The sequence below is a fragment of the Microcaecilia unicolor genome, chromosome 1 (assembly GCF_901765095.1).
Source record: "Microcaecilia unicolor chromosome 1, aMicUni1.1, whole genome shotgun sequence".
Classification (NCBI taxonomy): Eukaryota; Metazoa; Chordata; class Amphibia; order Gymnophiona; family Siphonopidae; genus Microcaecilia; species Microcaecilia unicolor.
The window spans coordinates 644,254,858-644,271,106 of NC_044031.1; positions in this window are offsets into that span (position 1 = coordinate 644,254,858).

Genomic DNA, 16,249 nt, shown 5'->3' on the forward strand with positions numbered 1-16,249 from the left:
ATCTCTTCAATAGTGGCTGACTTCAAGTGGGCCACTGACGCTGCCATGGCTCTAACACTGTGAGCCGTGACATGACCCTCAAGAGCCAGCCCAGCCTGGGCGTAAGTGAAAGAAATGCAATCTGCTAGCCAATTGGATATGGTGCGTTTCCCCACAGCCACTCCCCTCCTGTTGGGATCAAAAGAAACAAACATTTGGGTGGACTGTCTGTTGGGCTGTGTCTGCTCCAGATAGAAGGCCAATGCTCTTTTGCAGTCCAATATGTGCAGCTGACGTTCAGCAGGGCAGGAATGAGGACGGGGAAAAAATGTTGGCAAGACAATTGACTGGTTCAGATGGAACTCCGACACCACCTTCGGCAAGAACTTAGGGTGAGTGCGGAGGACTACTCTATTATGATGAAATTTGGTGTAAGGGGCCTGGGCTACCAGGGCCTGAAGCTCACTGACTCTACGAGCTGAAGTAACTGCCACCAAGAAAATGACCTTCCAGGTCAAGTACTTCAGATGGCAGGAGTTCAGTGGCTCAAAAGGAGGTTTCATCAGCTGGGTGAGAACGACATTGAGATCCCATGACACTGTAGGAGGCTTGACAGGGGGCTTTGACAAAAGCAAACCTCTCATGAAGCGAACAAATAAAGGCTGTCCTGAGATCGGCTTACCTTCCACACGGTAATGGTATGCACTGATTGCGCTAAGGTGAACCCTTACAGAGTTGGTCTTGAGACCAGTCTCAGACAAGTGCAGAAGGTATTCAAGCAGGGTCTGTGTAGGACAGGACCGAGGATCTAAGGCCTTGCTGTCACACCAGACGGCAAACCTTCTCCATAAAAAGAAGTAACTCCTCTTAGTGGAATCTTTTCTGGAAGCAAGACACGGGAGACACCCTCCGACAGACCCAAAGAGGCAAAGTCTACGCTCTCAACATCCAGGCCGTGAGAGCCAGAGACTGGAGGTTGGGATGCAGAAGCGCCCCTTCGTTCTGGGTGATGAGGGTCGGAAAACACTCCAATCTCCACGGTTCTTCGGAGGACAACTCCAGAAGAAGAGGGAACCAGATCTGACGCGGCCAAAAGGGAGCAATCAGAATCATGGTGCCTCGGTCTTGCTTGAGTTTCAACAAAGTCTTCCCCACCAGAGGTATGGGAGGATAAGCATACAGCAGGCCTTCCCCCCAATCCAGGAGGAAAGCATCCGATGTCAGCCGGCCGTGGGCCTGAAGTCTGGAACAGAACTGAGGGACCTTGTGGTTGGCTCGAGATGCAAAGAGATCTACCAGGGGGGTGCCCCACAACTGGAAGATCCGGCGCACTACTCTGGAGTTGAGCGACCACTTGTGAGGTTGCATAATCCTGCTCAACCTGTCACCCAGACTGTTGTTTACGCCTGCCAGATATGTGGCTTGGAGCAACATGCCGTGACGGCGAGCCCACAGCCACATGCTGACGGCTTCCTGACACAGGGGGCGAGATCCGGTGCCCCCCTGCTTGTTGATGTAATACATGGCAACCTAGTTGTCTGTCTGAATTTGGATAATTTGATGGGACAGCCGATCTCTGAAAGCCTTCAGAGCTTTCCAGACCGCTCGTAACTCCAGGAGATTGATCTGCAGATCGCGTTCCTGGAGGGACCAGCTTCCCTGGGTGTGGAGCCCATCGACATGAGCTCCCCACCCCAGGAGAGACGCATCCGTAGTCAGCACTTTTTGTGGCTGAGGAATTTGGAAGGGGCGTCCCAGAGTCAAAATTGGACCAAATCGTCCACCAATACAGGGATTTGAGAAAACTCGTGGACAGGTGGATCACGTCTTCTAGATCCCCAGCAGCTTGAACCCACTGGGAAGCTAGGGTCCATTGAGCAGATCGCATGTTAAGACGAGCCTTGGGAGTTACATGAACTGTGGAGGCCATGGTGCCAAGCAATCTCAACATCTGCCGAGCTGTGATTTGCTGGGACGCTTGTACCCGGGAGACGAGGGACAACAGATTGTTGGCCCTTGTCTCCGGAAGATAGGCACGAGCTGTCCGAGAATCCAGCAGAGCTCCTATGAATTCGAGTCTCTGTACTGAGAGAAGATGGGACTTTGGATAATTTATCACAAACCCCAGTAGCTCCAGGAGTCGAATAGTCATCTGCATGGACTGTAGAGCTCCTGCCTCGGATGTGTTCTTCACCAGCCAATCGTCGAGATAAGGGAACACATGCACTCCCAGCCTGCGAAGTGCTGCTGCTACTACAGCCAGACACTTCGTGAATACCCTGGGCACAGAGGCGAGCCCAAAGGGTAGCACACAGTACTGGAAGTGACGTGTGCCCAGCTGAAATCGTAGATACTGCCTGTGAGCTGGCAATATCGGGATGTGCATGTAGGCGTCCTTCAAGTCCAGAGAGCATAGCCAATCATTTTCCTGAATCATGGGAAGAAGGGTGCCCAGGGAAAGCATCCTGAACTTTTCTTTGACCAGATATTTGTTCAGGGCCCTTAGGTCTAGGATGGGACGCATCCCCCCTGTTTTCTTTTCCACAAGAAGTACCAGGAATAGAATCCCAGCCCTTCTTGCCCGGATGGCACGGGCTCGACCGCATTGGCGCTGAGAAGGGCGGAGAGTTCCTCTGCAAGTACCTGCTTGTGCTGGAAGCTGTAGGACTGAGCTCCCGGTGGGCAATTTGGAGGCTTCGAGGCCAAATTGAAGGTGTATCCTTGCCGGATTATTTGAAGAACCCAACGGTCGGAGGTTACAAGAGGCCACCTTTGGTGAAAAACTTTCAACCTCCCCCCGACCGGCAGATCGTCCGGCACGGACACGTTGATGTCGGCTATGCTCTGCTGGAGCCAGTCAAAAGCTCGCCCCTGAAAAGTCCGCACAGAAAAAATTTGGTCGCATCCATGTAGGCCATGTTTTACTCGGTGTAAATCCCGACACCTAAATTAGGTGCAGATCAGGTGTATTCTATAAAAATGTGCATAGATTTTAGAAACGCACTCCCCACCCCTGGTTGTGCCTTCTTTTCAACTATGCAACTTGGAAGTTAGGCGCACCACGTTATAGAATACACTTAGCGAATTGCTTGATGACCTGAACATGTATACTCTGGAAGAAAGGAGAAACAGGGGTGATATGATACAGACGTTCAAATATTTGAAAAGTATTAATCCGCAAATGAACCTTTTCCAGAGATGCGAAGGAGGTAGAACAAGAGGACATGAAATGAGATTGAAGGGGGGCAGACTCAAGAAAAATGTCAGGAAGTATTTTTTCACAGAGAGAGATGCTTGGAATGCCCTCCCGCGGGAGGTGGTGGAAATGAAAACGGTAACAGAATTCAAGCACGCGTGGGATAAACATAAGGGAATCCTGTTCAGAAGGAATAGATCCTAAGGAGCTTAGCCGAGATTGGGTGGCACAGCCGGTGGCGGGAGGCGGGGGGGATAGTGCTGGGCAGACTTATACGGTCAGTGCCAGAGCTGGTGGTGGGAGGCGGGGCTGGTGGTTGGGAGGCGGGGCTAGTACTGGGCAGACTTCTACGGTCTGTGCCCTGAAAATGGCAGATACAAATCAAGGTCAGGTATACACAAAAAGTAGCACATGAGTTTATCTTGTTGGGCAGACTGGATGGACCATGCAGGTCTTTTTCTGCCGTCATCTACTATGTTACTATGTTTGCTTTTGCTGGGGAGCCGAGGGGCCTTGCTGAGGCGCACGCTGCTGACGAGAGCGCGCGCGCTGGGGCTTAGCCTGTGCCGCAGGCTGTCGAGAGGGAGGATTGTACCTATGCTTACCAGAAGAGTAGGGAACAGTCCTCCTTCCCCCATGAAAACGTCTACCTGAGGAGGTAGATGCTGAAGGCTGCCGGCGGGAGAATTTGTCAAAAGCGGTATCCCGCTGGTGGAGCTGTTCTACCACCTGTTCGACTTTTTCTCCAAAAATGTTGTCCGCTCGGCAAGGGGAGTCCGCAATCCGCTGCTGGATCCTATTCTCCAGGTCGGAGGCACACAGCCATGAGAGTCTGCGCATCACCACATCTTGAGCAGCGGCCCTGGACGCAACATCAAAGGTATCATATACCCCTCTGGCCAGGAATTTTCTGCACGCCTTCAGCTGCCTGACCACCTCCTGAAACGGCTTGGCTTGCTCAGGAGGGACCTTGTCCACCAAGCCCGCCAACTGCCGCACATTGTTCCGCATATGGATGCTCGTGTAGAGCTGGTAGGACTGAATCTTGGCCACGAGCATAGAGGAATGATAGGCCTTCCTCCCAAAGGAGTCTAAGGTTCTAGAGTCTTTGCCCGGGGGCGCCGAAGCATGCTCCCTAGAACTCTTAGCCTTCTTTAGGGCCAGATCCACCACACCAGAGTTGTGAGGCAACTGAGTGCGCATCAGCTCTGGGTCCCCATGGATCCGGTACTGGGATTCGATCTTCTTCGGAATGTGGGGATTAGTTAGAGGCTTGGTCCAGTTCGCCAGCAATGTCTTTTTTAGGACATGATGCATGGGTACTGTGGACGCTTCCTTAGTTGGAGAAGGATAGTCCAAGAGCTCAAACATTTCAGCCCTGGGCTCATCCTCCACAACCACCGGGAAGGGGATGGCCGTAGACATCTCCCGGACAAAGGCCGCGAAAGACAGACTCTCGGGAGGAGAAAGCTGCCTTTCAGGGGCGGGAGTGGGATCAGAAGGAAGGCCATCAGACTCCTCGTCAGAGAAATATCTGATGTCCTCCTCCTCCTCCCACGAGGCCTCACCATCGGTATCAGACACAAGTTCACGAACCTGTGTCTGAAGCCGTGCCCGACTCGACTCCGTGGAAACACGACCACGGTAGAAGCGTCGAGAGGTGGACTCCCTCGCCAGCACCGGCGAAGCTCCCTCCGCCGACATCATCGGGGAGTCTGCCTGGGAGGCGGCCGTAGCCGGCACCGCAAGCGGTACCGGTATCGGAGACCTCACCCTGGGCAAGGGGCCAACTGGCGCCTCACTCGACGGTACCGGTGGCGCAAGCACCCCCGGTACCGGAGGGGAAGGGCGCAACAGCTCTCCCAGAATCTCTGGAAGAACGGCCCGGAGACTCTCGTGCAGAGCGGCTGCGGAGAAAGACTGAGAAGCCGATGCAGGTGTCGATGTCAGAGTCTGTTCCGGGCGTGGAGGCTGTTCTGGGCTGTCCAAGGGGGAGCGCATCGACACCTTCTGAACAGAGGGTGAGCGGTCCTCCCGGTGCCGATGCCTACTGGGTGCCGACTGCCTCGGCGACCCAGAGCTCTCGGTACCAAGACGGGAAGGAGACCGGTGACGATGCTTCTTAGATTTCTTCAAGCGAAGCATGTCAACTGAGCTTCCCGGTACCGACGAGGAGGACGTAGAATCCAGCCGTCGCTTCCTCGGAGCCAAGGCCGAAGAAGGTCGATCTCGGGGGGCTGTACCACAGGAGCCCTCGGGGTAGGGGGAGACCCACCCGAAGGCTCACCGCCACCAGCAGGGGAATGGACAGCCCTCACCTGCACTCCAGACGAAGCACCACCATCCGACGACATCAGCAACAGCGGAGGTCCCGGTACCACCGACGTCGACGCAGCCTTTCGATACCTCGGTACCGACGATGGTGAAGGTAGGGGCCTCGATGCAGTCGACGCCGAAGGCAGAGGCCTCAATGCAGCCGATGCCGAGGTCGAAGACTTCGATGCTGTCGACGTCGAACAGCTCGAGAACAACACGTTCCACTGGGCCAATCTCGCTACCTGAGTCCTCTTTTTTAAAAGAGCACAAAGACTGCAGGCCTGCGGGCGGTGCCCAGCCCCCAGACACTGAAGGCACGAAGCGTGCCTATCAGTGAGCGAGATTACCCGGGCGCACTGGGTGCACTTCTTGGCGCCGCTGGAAGACTTCGATGACATGGGCGGAAAAATCACACCAGCGAAATCAAAATTTGCGATGATGGCGAAGGGCACCAAAAAGAAGGGAGAAAAACCCGAATCGAGGCCAAACAGGCTGATCCCGAAAGCGAAAGAAAACTTACTCAGGAAAAAGCTGGAAATACGGGAAAAGGGTAAAGACCGATCGGTCTCTTTTTTTTTTTTTTTTGCGAAAATCGTGAAGACGCGCGAGGGTCAACTTGAGGGGCATGAAACGGCAGTAAAACATGACCGTCTCAAGCGCGGACAAAAGAAGACTGACGAACACGAGCCGGTTCAGGTGGGAAGACGGCCGCGCATGCGCGGAGCGCATCGGCGCGCGAGGACTAGCAAAGGCCTTTGCTAGTGAAGTTTCCGGTTGGAGGGGGCTGCCGTGGACGTCGCCATCAGTGAGAACAAGCAGCCTGCTTGTCCTCGGAGAATAAATGATTTACTCTGGTCTTACAACAAGGACATCTCATTAAGCTATTGTGATAGAGTCACATCCAGGATAGTTGGGTTAAGGCACTTTCAGGCAGAAATACAATTCCCAGAAGGCATTTCAGGCAAGGAACCAGGGGGTGAGATGAAGAACCCGGACTGGACTCCTAGCTGCAATAGGGGAAGACATGGGCGTAAGCTGGCAGGACGTGTAGATTAGCTGCCACTAGGGGGAAAGAGAAATAGGAAACCCTGTGTGCAGGAGCTCATCGTTAGTCTAATGCTTAACTCAGCTGGTATGGGTGTAGGGGAAGCTAATGGAAGGAGAATGATTGGTTATGGTAGCAGAAGCCAGGGATTGATTAGGCAGGTGGGAAGGAGTCCCAGGAGAAGGGGAGAAGAGGGTAGAGTGAAGCAGATGCAGGGTGAAATCCCTTGGGTGTGAGAAAGTCCCAAAAGTATTTGCAGGCTGAAAACCCTTGGGTATGAGAAGTCCCTAAAGTATTGAACCCGTCATGAAGGTAAAGAGAGTATGAGGCAGAAACTTCTGCTTTGTGGTTTAACTGTGATGATGAACTGAATGAACTGCCTATTTGGAATTGAACTACTGTTTACTGTGCACTGGATAAAGAGCCCAGACTGAAGCTGACTGTGAGCCTGTATTGAATCCTGGTAGGTGCTGATAGCCTACTGCTTAAAGGGGACTATTTGCCACACACTTTCAGGTGGCTTACATGTGCTTAAGATTGAAGGTGAATGCTGCTGTTGGAACTGTGTATCAGGTCTACTAGAAACCTGCATGGAATAAAGTCCTTAAAATTGATGTTGCTGGTGGACATTTATTTCTTGACTGTACCGGGAGCCTGTGGCTGGAGGAGATTGTTCTATCCTTGGCTGCACCTAGAGGTCCCCTGCAGGGCCGGTCTTAGCAAGTGCGGGGCCCTATGCAGACCAATTTGACGGGGCCCCACCCTAGCCCCGCCCCACCCTAACTCCGCCCACCCTAGCTCCGCCCCCACCCTAGCTCCAGAGCCGGCCACCCCTCCCTCCGAGCTCCAAGGCCCCCAGCTCCAGGGCTTGTCGATCCTGCACAGTCAATGCCAACTGAAAACCATGTCTTTTTCACAAACACAGATACACCCTAATCCACTATAGAATAAGTAGTAATATTTAAACTTTCTATTTAGACAAAAATTAATCTGAACCCCCAAGATGCCAGACTCTGCATACAACACCACAGAAACAGAAAATGTCCCCTAGTACTGTGCAAAATATAAAGACAACAGATGTAAATTTGAAAAAAAACTAACAAATACCAATCACCACTTTACAAATTAACAAATAGAAACAAAACAAATATAGAAAATAAAATAATACCATTTTATTGGACTAATACATTTAGCTTTCAGAGACCAAAACCTCCGTCCTCAGGTCAATACAGTATAGAGCTGTTACATATCCTATCCTGACCTGAGGAAGGGGGCTTTGTTCTCCGAAAGTTTGTCAAAATGTATTAAAATTAGTCCAATAAAAAGATTACCTTATTTACATGTTCTATTATAAACATTTATTAACACAGCTACAATACTATATCCTAAAGCAAAAAAATAAAAATATATATTTTATTTACAGTTTGTCGTCTCTGGTTTCTGCTTTCCTCATCTTCTTTTCACTGTCTTCCTTCCATCCAGCATCTGTCTTCTCTCTCTCTCTGCCATCCAGTGTCTGCTCTCTCTGCTGTCCCCTCTATCCAATGTCTGCCCTCTCTCCCTGCCCCTTCCGTGCACATCTGCCCTCTATCTCTGCCCCTTCCATTCACTGTCTGCCCTTTCTATCCCTTCCATCCACTGTCTGCCCTTACTCTCTGCCCCTTCAATCCACCATTTGCCCTCCCTCTCCCATCCATCCGGGTCTGCCCTCCCTCTCGCTCCCCCTTCCATCCAGGATCTGCCCCTTTTTTTCAGCCCCACTATCCCACCAGTCCCCCGTTTCAGCCCCAGCCCTTTTCTCCCACCAGTCCCAAGCTTCAGCCCCAGCCACTTCTCCCTATCTCCTTTTCAGCTCCCAGTACCCACAGTTTCAGCCCCTGCCCCTTTTCAGCCTCCAGTCCCAGTACTAGCCCCCTTATCCCACCTACCCTCCTTTTCAGCCCCCTTCATCCACATGCCTTGTATTAGAGCCCCGCTTTTCAGCCTCAGAACCATTCTCCCACCTGATCCACGCATGCCCCATTTTCCCACCAGCCCCATGCATGGCCCCCATTTCCAATATGGCCCCTTCTCAAACCCCAGTTCCAGCCCCCTTCTCCCATCTGAGAACCCCCATCCCACACCCTTCTCCCATCTGAGTCCCCCTTACCCCCTCCCCCCAACTGAGAACCCCCATCCCACACCCTTCTCCTATCTGAGTCCCCCTTACCCCCTTCCCCCAACTGAGAACCCCCATCCCACACCCTTCTCCCATCTGAGTCCCCCTTACCCCCTTCCCCCAACTGAGAACCCCCATCCCACACCCTTCTCCCATCTGAGTCCCCCTTACCCCTTCCCCCAACTGAGAACCCCCATCCCACACCCTTCTCCCATCTGAGTCCCCCTTACCCCTCCCCCCAACTGAGAACCCCCATCCCACACCCTTCTCCCACCTGAGTCCCCCTTACCCCCTCCCCCCAACTGAGAACCCCCATCCCACACCCTTCTCCCATCTGAGTCCCCCCCAACCCGACCCGACCCACCTACCAACTCTGTTCTCCTCCTGCTGCACCCACTAACTTTTAAAAAAAATTGAGAAGCGCTGAGTAGCAGGCAGCGCCTCGCGTCTGCCCTGCTAGTAAAAATCTCCTGCACGTCGTCGGGCCGGCCTTCCCGCATTAAGTCCCGCCCTCCTCTGAGGTAATAGGCTCTTCCCGCATTAAGTCCCGCCCTCCTCTGAGGAGATAGGCTATTACCTCAGAGGAGGGCGGGACTTAATGCGGTCTCTGTCATAAAATATATGGGGATAGGCTCATGGACCTCAACATGTATATGCTGGAAGAGAGGTGGGAAAGAAGAGATATGATAGAGATGCTTAAATACCTCAGTGGCGTAAATGCACAGGAGGTGAGCCTTTTCCAAATTAAGGAAAACTCTAAAATGAGAGGACATAGGATGAAGTTAAGAGGAAATAGGCTTAGGACAAAACTAAGAATATACTATTTCAGAGAAAGGGTGGTGGATGTGTGGAATGGCCTCCTAGTGGAGAGGAGGACTGTGTTGGAATTTAAGAAAGCATGGGACAGGCACGTGGGGTCCCTTAGGAAAAGGAGGAGCTAGTGGTTATTGAAGAAGGGCAGACTGGATGGGCCATTTGGCCCTTAGCTGCCGTCATGATTCTATGTTTCCAGTGGGCCTAGGCCAATCTGGCTGGGAGCTAGATTACAAATCTTGAAGAGAGCCAAGATTTGGCAGACAAATCAATGAAGGTTTTGTGTGACCCATTCTCAATGGAGGGAGATTGGGGACTGACCCCATGATTTGGGTTCAGGAACAGTTTCCCAAAGGGGAGGGGAAGGTTTGCCCAAGATTCTTGAGGTTCCACTCAGCAGATTCATTATGAGGAACTTAGAAAATTAAGTATGGGATCCCACTTTTAGGGACTGTGGTTTATATGAGCACTACATTGTAGAGTTGCATTATATACATAGGTGGACTAGTGGAATTATTTCCCATTTTGTATTTCCTTACAAGGATCTTTTAGGTATTAGTGCGTTTCAGCAAAGTTTTAGGACAGGAAAACATTACTCAGAATTTGATCTCATGATACATTGAAGGGACAAATCTATATCAGTGGCTATATGCAGGAAGCTCTTTATGTTTGTGATCGGGGTTTGGAAAATTAAGGTATATGTGCTCAATATCGAGATTGATAGCTAGGATAATTTTTTTTGTGTCCTAGATCTCCTCAAATAGCTATTCATAATAAAAGTAAAAACTTATGTTAAACTGATTGTAATCCAGAGCCCAAAGTGGGGGGGGATGGACATTTTAGCCCACCTCCCCCCACCACAAGGTACCTTTGCTGGTAGGGGTCTCCAACCCCTGCCAGTTGAAGCCTTCTTCAGCGCCAGACTCGCTGATCTGTGCTTTTGTGAGTCCTGATGTCCTACACGTTCATTTAAGTGAAACTGATCATGCTGTATGCCTTTGTAGTATATGCAGAGATTATCCACGCTTTTTTTTGTGCTTTTGTAGCAGAAATTAAATTATAATGAATACAAATTTTCCCATATATCTTTAACCCCACCAAAGGGGGAGGGTGTTAGAGGTATATTTGATCTTTGCCTTTACAATGATGCAATTAAGCCCATCAGACCTCTTGCACTGTGGTTTTGTAGATTGTGGGTTTTAATTACCCAAACTTCACTGACACACAATGGGTTTTTTTTTTTTTTACAAAGGTGTAGTACCATTTGTAGCGTGATCCAAATGCTAGAGCCATCCATAGGAATATATGGGCATCTCTAGAGTTTAGCGTGCGCTAAGAACGCTAACACACCTTTGTAAAAGGACTCCAATGACTTTTAACTTTGACTAGGCTGGATTCAGGTACCTGTGTTTGCTCATTCATGTCTGTGAATAATGTAATTAGGATCTACTTTAAAGGAATATTTGGTTCTATTGTGATACTGAGCACTTATTAATAGACTTTCATACTGGAGGTCTAAAAATTAAAGTTATTTTCTGCTTTTATCTTGTTAAAAATAGTCTCCTGAGAGTTGAATTCTTTAACAAGTAAGAGGCTATGGTGAATTTTATGACATATAAACAAACAGATTTCAGAGCATAATACCATTGCAAAGACTGCATGAGCATGTGAATCATTAACAAATATACAGCAAATGCAGAAGCTCTTTATGACTTCCTCAACAAACATCAGGAGCTTTCCCCTACCTATGTAGCAGATTGTGCTACATGGTCATGTTGGGCAGGGATCACTGAAAAAGATATAAAAGCATGACTCCTGCCATCATATACAGCACAGAAACATGCAAGTATGAAGGTGACAACTGGCTTCTATCTGCTAGTGTGTGTAGTGTTAGCTGACAGGTGTGGATTTGTAGGGGTCACATTGCATGTATCTGTACTGGGCTCTGTGTGCTTTAACCACATTTCTTTATTTATTAGGATTTATTTACCGCCTGTTTGAAGGAATTCACTCAAGGCGGTGTACAGTAAGAATAGATCAAACATGAGCAATAGGCAACTACAGCAGTAAACATATTCAAATATCAATACAAAGAATGGCATAATATACTACTTACAATGTCAACACAATACGTAATAGAACATTTTAATTGATAGTGAAGGGTAAAGCAAAGATGGAACATTTATAGATAAGTAAGAAGAGTTAGAAAGTAAGGTGACTAATTTAAAGAAAGTTGCACATGAAGTCAGAGAGATGGTTATATATTATCTCAGCTAGGGTAGGAGTGGATAAACATGTCCTGCTGCAGTATGTGCAGCCCAAGTCACTCTGTGTGTGTGTGTGTGTGTACCTTGGAGTAGTACTTGACTCTAAGCTATCCTTTGTTCTGCAAGTTTCTCAGCTTTACAAAGGTTGTTTCTTCACACTTCAACTGTGTTCAGCGAGACACCGTTTTGAAAATAATACATTCCATGGACTTATTTTTTTCCCTTCTTATAACTATATTGGACTATTGCAATATCATCTATGCAGGTCTCCATGTTCCCTATTGAAGAAGCAGGCAAACACACAGCAAGGGTGACGCAAAGGATGATGTGGAAAAAACATCCAATGGACTCTGAGTTCACAGCAGGGGTTTTATTAAAAAACTAGTAAAAAAAGGCCCGTTTCTGTTAGAAATGAAACGGGCGCTAGCAAGGTTTTCCTTGGAGTGTATGTTTCAGAAAGAGCGTGTGTGAGAGATGGAGCGTGTGTGTCAGAGAATGTGAGAGAGAGAGAGACAGAGTGTATGTGTTTGTGCAAGAGAGAGAGTGTGTGAGAGACAGTGTTTATGTTTCTATGTGACACTGTGTGAGAGAGAGGGACAAAGACAGTGTGAGTGAGAGTGTATGTGGCAGACAGAGAATGAGTGACTGCGTGTGTGGTGTGAGGAACCCCCTCACCCCCTCCCTCTCCCCTGCCCCCTTGCAGCCAGGCATGTGCAGCGACCCTCCTCTCCCCATGTTCCCCCTGCAGCCACCCATGTCCAGCATCCCCCTGCAGCCACCCATGCCCATCAACCCTCCTCTCCCCCTGCTGCGTCCTTCCTGTCTCCCCTGCAGCCACCCATGTGGTCTCAGGCCCCCCCCCCCAGCATCGCTCCTGTCCCCCTGCAGGCACGCATGTGCAGCGTCCCTCCTCTCCCCTGTCCCCCCTGCAGCCAGCCATGTCCAGCGACCCTTCTGTCCCCCTGCCCCCCCTGCAGCTACCCATGTCGAGCGACCCTCCTCTCCTGTGTAGCCACCCATGTCTGAGGACACTCCTCTCCTTTTTCCCTGTTCATCCCCTGTGGCCAGCCATGTCCATCGACCCACCTGTCCCCCTTGATGACCACCAACCCTTCTGTCCCCCTGCAGTATCCATCCTGTATCCCCCGTCCCCCTTGTAGGCACCCATGTGGTGTGTGGAGCCCCATCCCTATCTCCCTGTTCCCTGCCCCCCCCGTAGCCACCCATGTGCAGCGACCCTCCCCTCCCCTCCCCTCCTTCCAGCCACCCATGTCCAGCGAGATCCCCCTTCCCCCCCCCCAGCCAGCGCAGCACCCAAAGAAAGCCCCTTGTCCCCCCCCTTCGCGCATCACCCGACCCCCCCACCGTGGCACATCACCAAGCCCCTCCCCCCCCTCATCAACCCCCTTGCCACCCGCGACCGCTAATACAAACTCTGTCCGGCGGCTGCTGCTGTTCAGCAGCAGCAGTCCGTACATAAAGAAAACAAACAAAAAAATCCTCCTAAAACGCACCTCCGTTGAGAAGCATCTCACATTGGCTGAAGTCTCAGCATGTGCTCCTCCTCTCCCCTCTGACGTCTCGGCGTTTCTCCGGGGTCTTCCGGCAGGGGCACTGACGTTGAGGAGAGAGGAGGAGCAGCTGCAGAGACATCAGCCAATGTGAGATGGTTCTCCACGGAGGTGCGTTTTTTTGTTTGTTTGTTTTCTTTATGTACGGGCTGCTGCTGCTGCTGAATAGAAGCAGCAGCAGCCGCCGGACAGAGTTTGTATTAGCAGTCGCGGGTGGCGAGGCGGTCGATGTGGGGGGGAGGGGCTTGGTGAAGCGGTGGGGGAGGGGTTGGGTGATGCGGCGAGGAGGGAAGGGGGGTTGGGGCTTTCTGATGTCCCGTTGCACGGGTTGTTGTGGCGATGCGGCGGGGGGCACTTAGAGGTGCACCGTCGAGGCTGTTTGTGTGTGTGCGTGTTTGTTTGCGTGTGTTTATGTCGTTGTTTGTTGAAGGGGGTTGCCAGTTGGTAGGGGTGCCTTTATGGATCCCTTTACTCTCTGTCTTCCGCCCGCGAGGGTGGGGCAGAGAGACATGGTGCGTTGGATGGCTTCACCACCATGAACTTACGAACTGTTTAGGGCTTTTGCAGGTTGTCTTCAGAATGTTGAGGTAGCATTTTATGTACAGATGGGGCATGGCTGAGGGCGGGTCTATGAGTGAGGGTGACTGGTCCTAGCCTATGAAGACTACAGGATTTTTGTGCTTCTCTGCCTTGGAGTGAGCTTCAGAACGTTCAAGGTGGGATTTATTATTATAGATATGTAATAGATTTGACATGAATCATGTTTTGGCCACGAAGGCCTGCCTCTGGAGTCCCTAAACAATACAGAAAAACATACACAAAATATTGTAAAAACAACCGATGCTAAAATCAACTAGAATAATCACACAGTGCAAATAACTTTATAAGCAATACCCAAATCTAATAAAACCAAATAATAAACATAAAAATTATATAAAGTGCATCTAACATAAGGCCTATAAAATATATGTAAAGGCTCATAAAAAGAACTTATAAACAAGATGAAAATAATTACAATATAAGGACAATAAAAGTACACCAATGAAATATAATATAAACATTGTATAAATAAAAGTATCATAAGAGATTACAAAAAATGAAATCTATAAACATACAGAGACTGCATAAGTCCAAATATGAAAACATATAGAATAAAAATATTTTGATCATTTATACCCCGCCTTTTGCCGCAGTTTTGCAGCCTCAAAGCAGCTTACTTGAATAAAAATATATACATCTAGGGTGAAACACAGTATGCAGACTATAAAAATAGCACATGAGTATAAAGAGATAAACTAAGCTGAGAACAATATGTGGAGAAAGCAAGGGGTCAATAGTTCTATATGTAACTTCATAGAGCTGTACCTGTGTAGTGTACAAGTTGAACTTCTCTCGTTCTATGGTGTCTGAAAAAAAGTGACCTGAGAGACCAAGAAAGAGATGGAAGCTCTAAACATACTGAAGGCACAAATAACTAAAACTCAAGCACTCTAGCCTGTTGTCTTCTAACATAAATCAACTTAAAGATGGCAGAAGACCCTGAAGCACATTATCAGTGAACGCCCTCTCACAAGACCAACTTGAAGACAGAGTATATGAGTGGTTTGGACAGCTTTGCTACAGTGAGGCTCAGTTGCCAAGTATTTGCTAAATAAATACTTAAAAATGTAATTCTGTTTATTTAAATGTCTAAATTGCATTAATATGGTCTGTTTAAGATTTAACTTAAACACTTTGGCATGCATAAAAAGTAATTTAAAAGGTTCTTAGTCCACAGCATTAAATCAGATACAAACTAATACACTCCAAGCCTCTGAGGTTAAAAAGTTGGCAGAAAAAAAACTGAAAAATTTGAACTTTTGGGCCAATCCTTAGTTAAAGATAAGAACTATACCTCACGACGCCTGGAGTATTTGGAAAATCAATCCAAAAGACTGACTTTGTGCTTTATAAATTTACCTCGGTCTCCCTTGGTGGTACCAATCCAAATGGTTAGAAAATACTTTATGGAAACTCTGGGAATGCCGGAGACTTCGTTGCCGCCTATAACACGTGCTTATTATATTCAAACTGGTGGGCAACCACCAGAAAATTTACAACAAGATGCAATGAATCTTACAGCATTCCTAGAATCCTCTTTAGAGGTTATTACTCAACGAACCACATTATTGGTAACTTTTGCGATGGAAATGGATAGGGACGCTGTCCTTAAGCTTTCTTTGAGGCATTTAGACTCCCTGTTTTTGGGTTCAAAAATCAGAGTTTTCCCTGATTTAGCTAGAGATACTCAACAGAGACGTAAGATTTTCTTATCTTTACGTCCTAGAGTTAATGCTATAGGCGCAGATTTTCTTTTAAGATTTCCATGTGTATGTAGGATAAAATTTCAGTTTAAGCAATATCAATGTTTTGACCCAAAACAGTTGGAAGATTTTTTATTAAGCAGAGAAGAGGTTAATGTACAAGTTTAGTCACATATGCAACACTGTATGGCAGAGCTGAGTCAGCCGCTTGGGAAACCAGCTGTTCTTTTTGATATAAATGTTTGGTATTATATTGTATTTCCTAATGTCTTGGATCGATTACCTAAAGTGTGGGCGTTAGAATGGAATATTATTTTCAACAATGTTAATTTGCAGACTATATTTGATTTTTTTGTAATTTTCACATTTGTGTATTATCACTCATAAGTAAATATTATGAATGTTAAAATTGATAAAGAATTAAAAAAAAAAAGGTTCTTAGTCCAAGTAACAACACACTGCATTGACTCATAGCTACTCCATTAGGGGCTGGTTCTTTTAGTATATCACATTTCCTGGAATGCAATCTGCATTAAGGCCTATAAACTGTACATGCTGTAAATCGTATTTGCTAATTAAAGTATTGAAGACAGTCATGCCA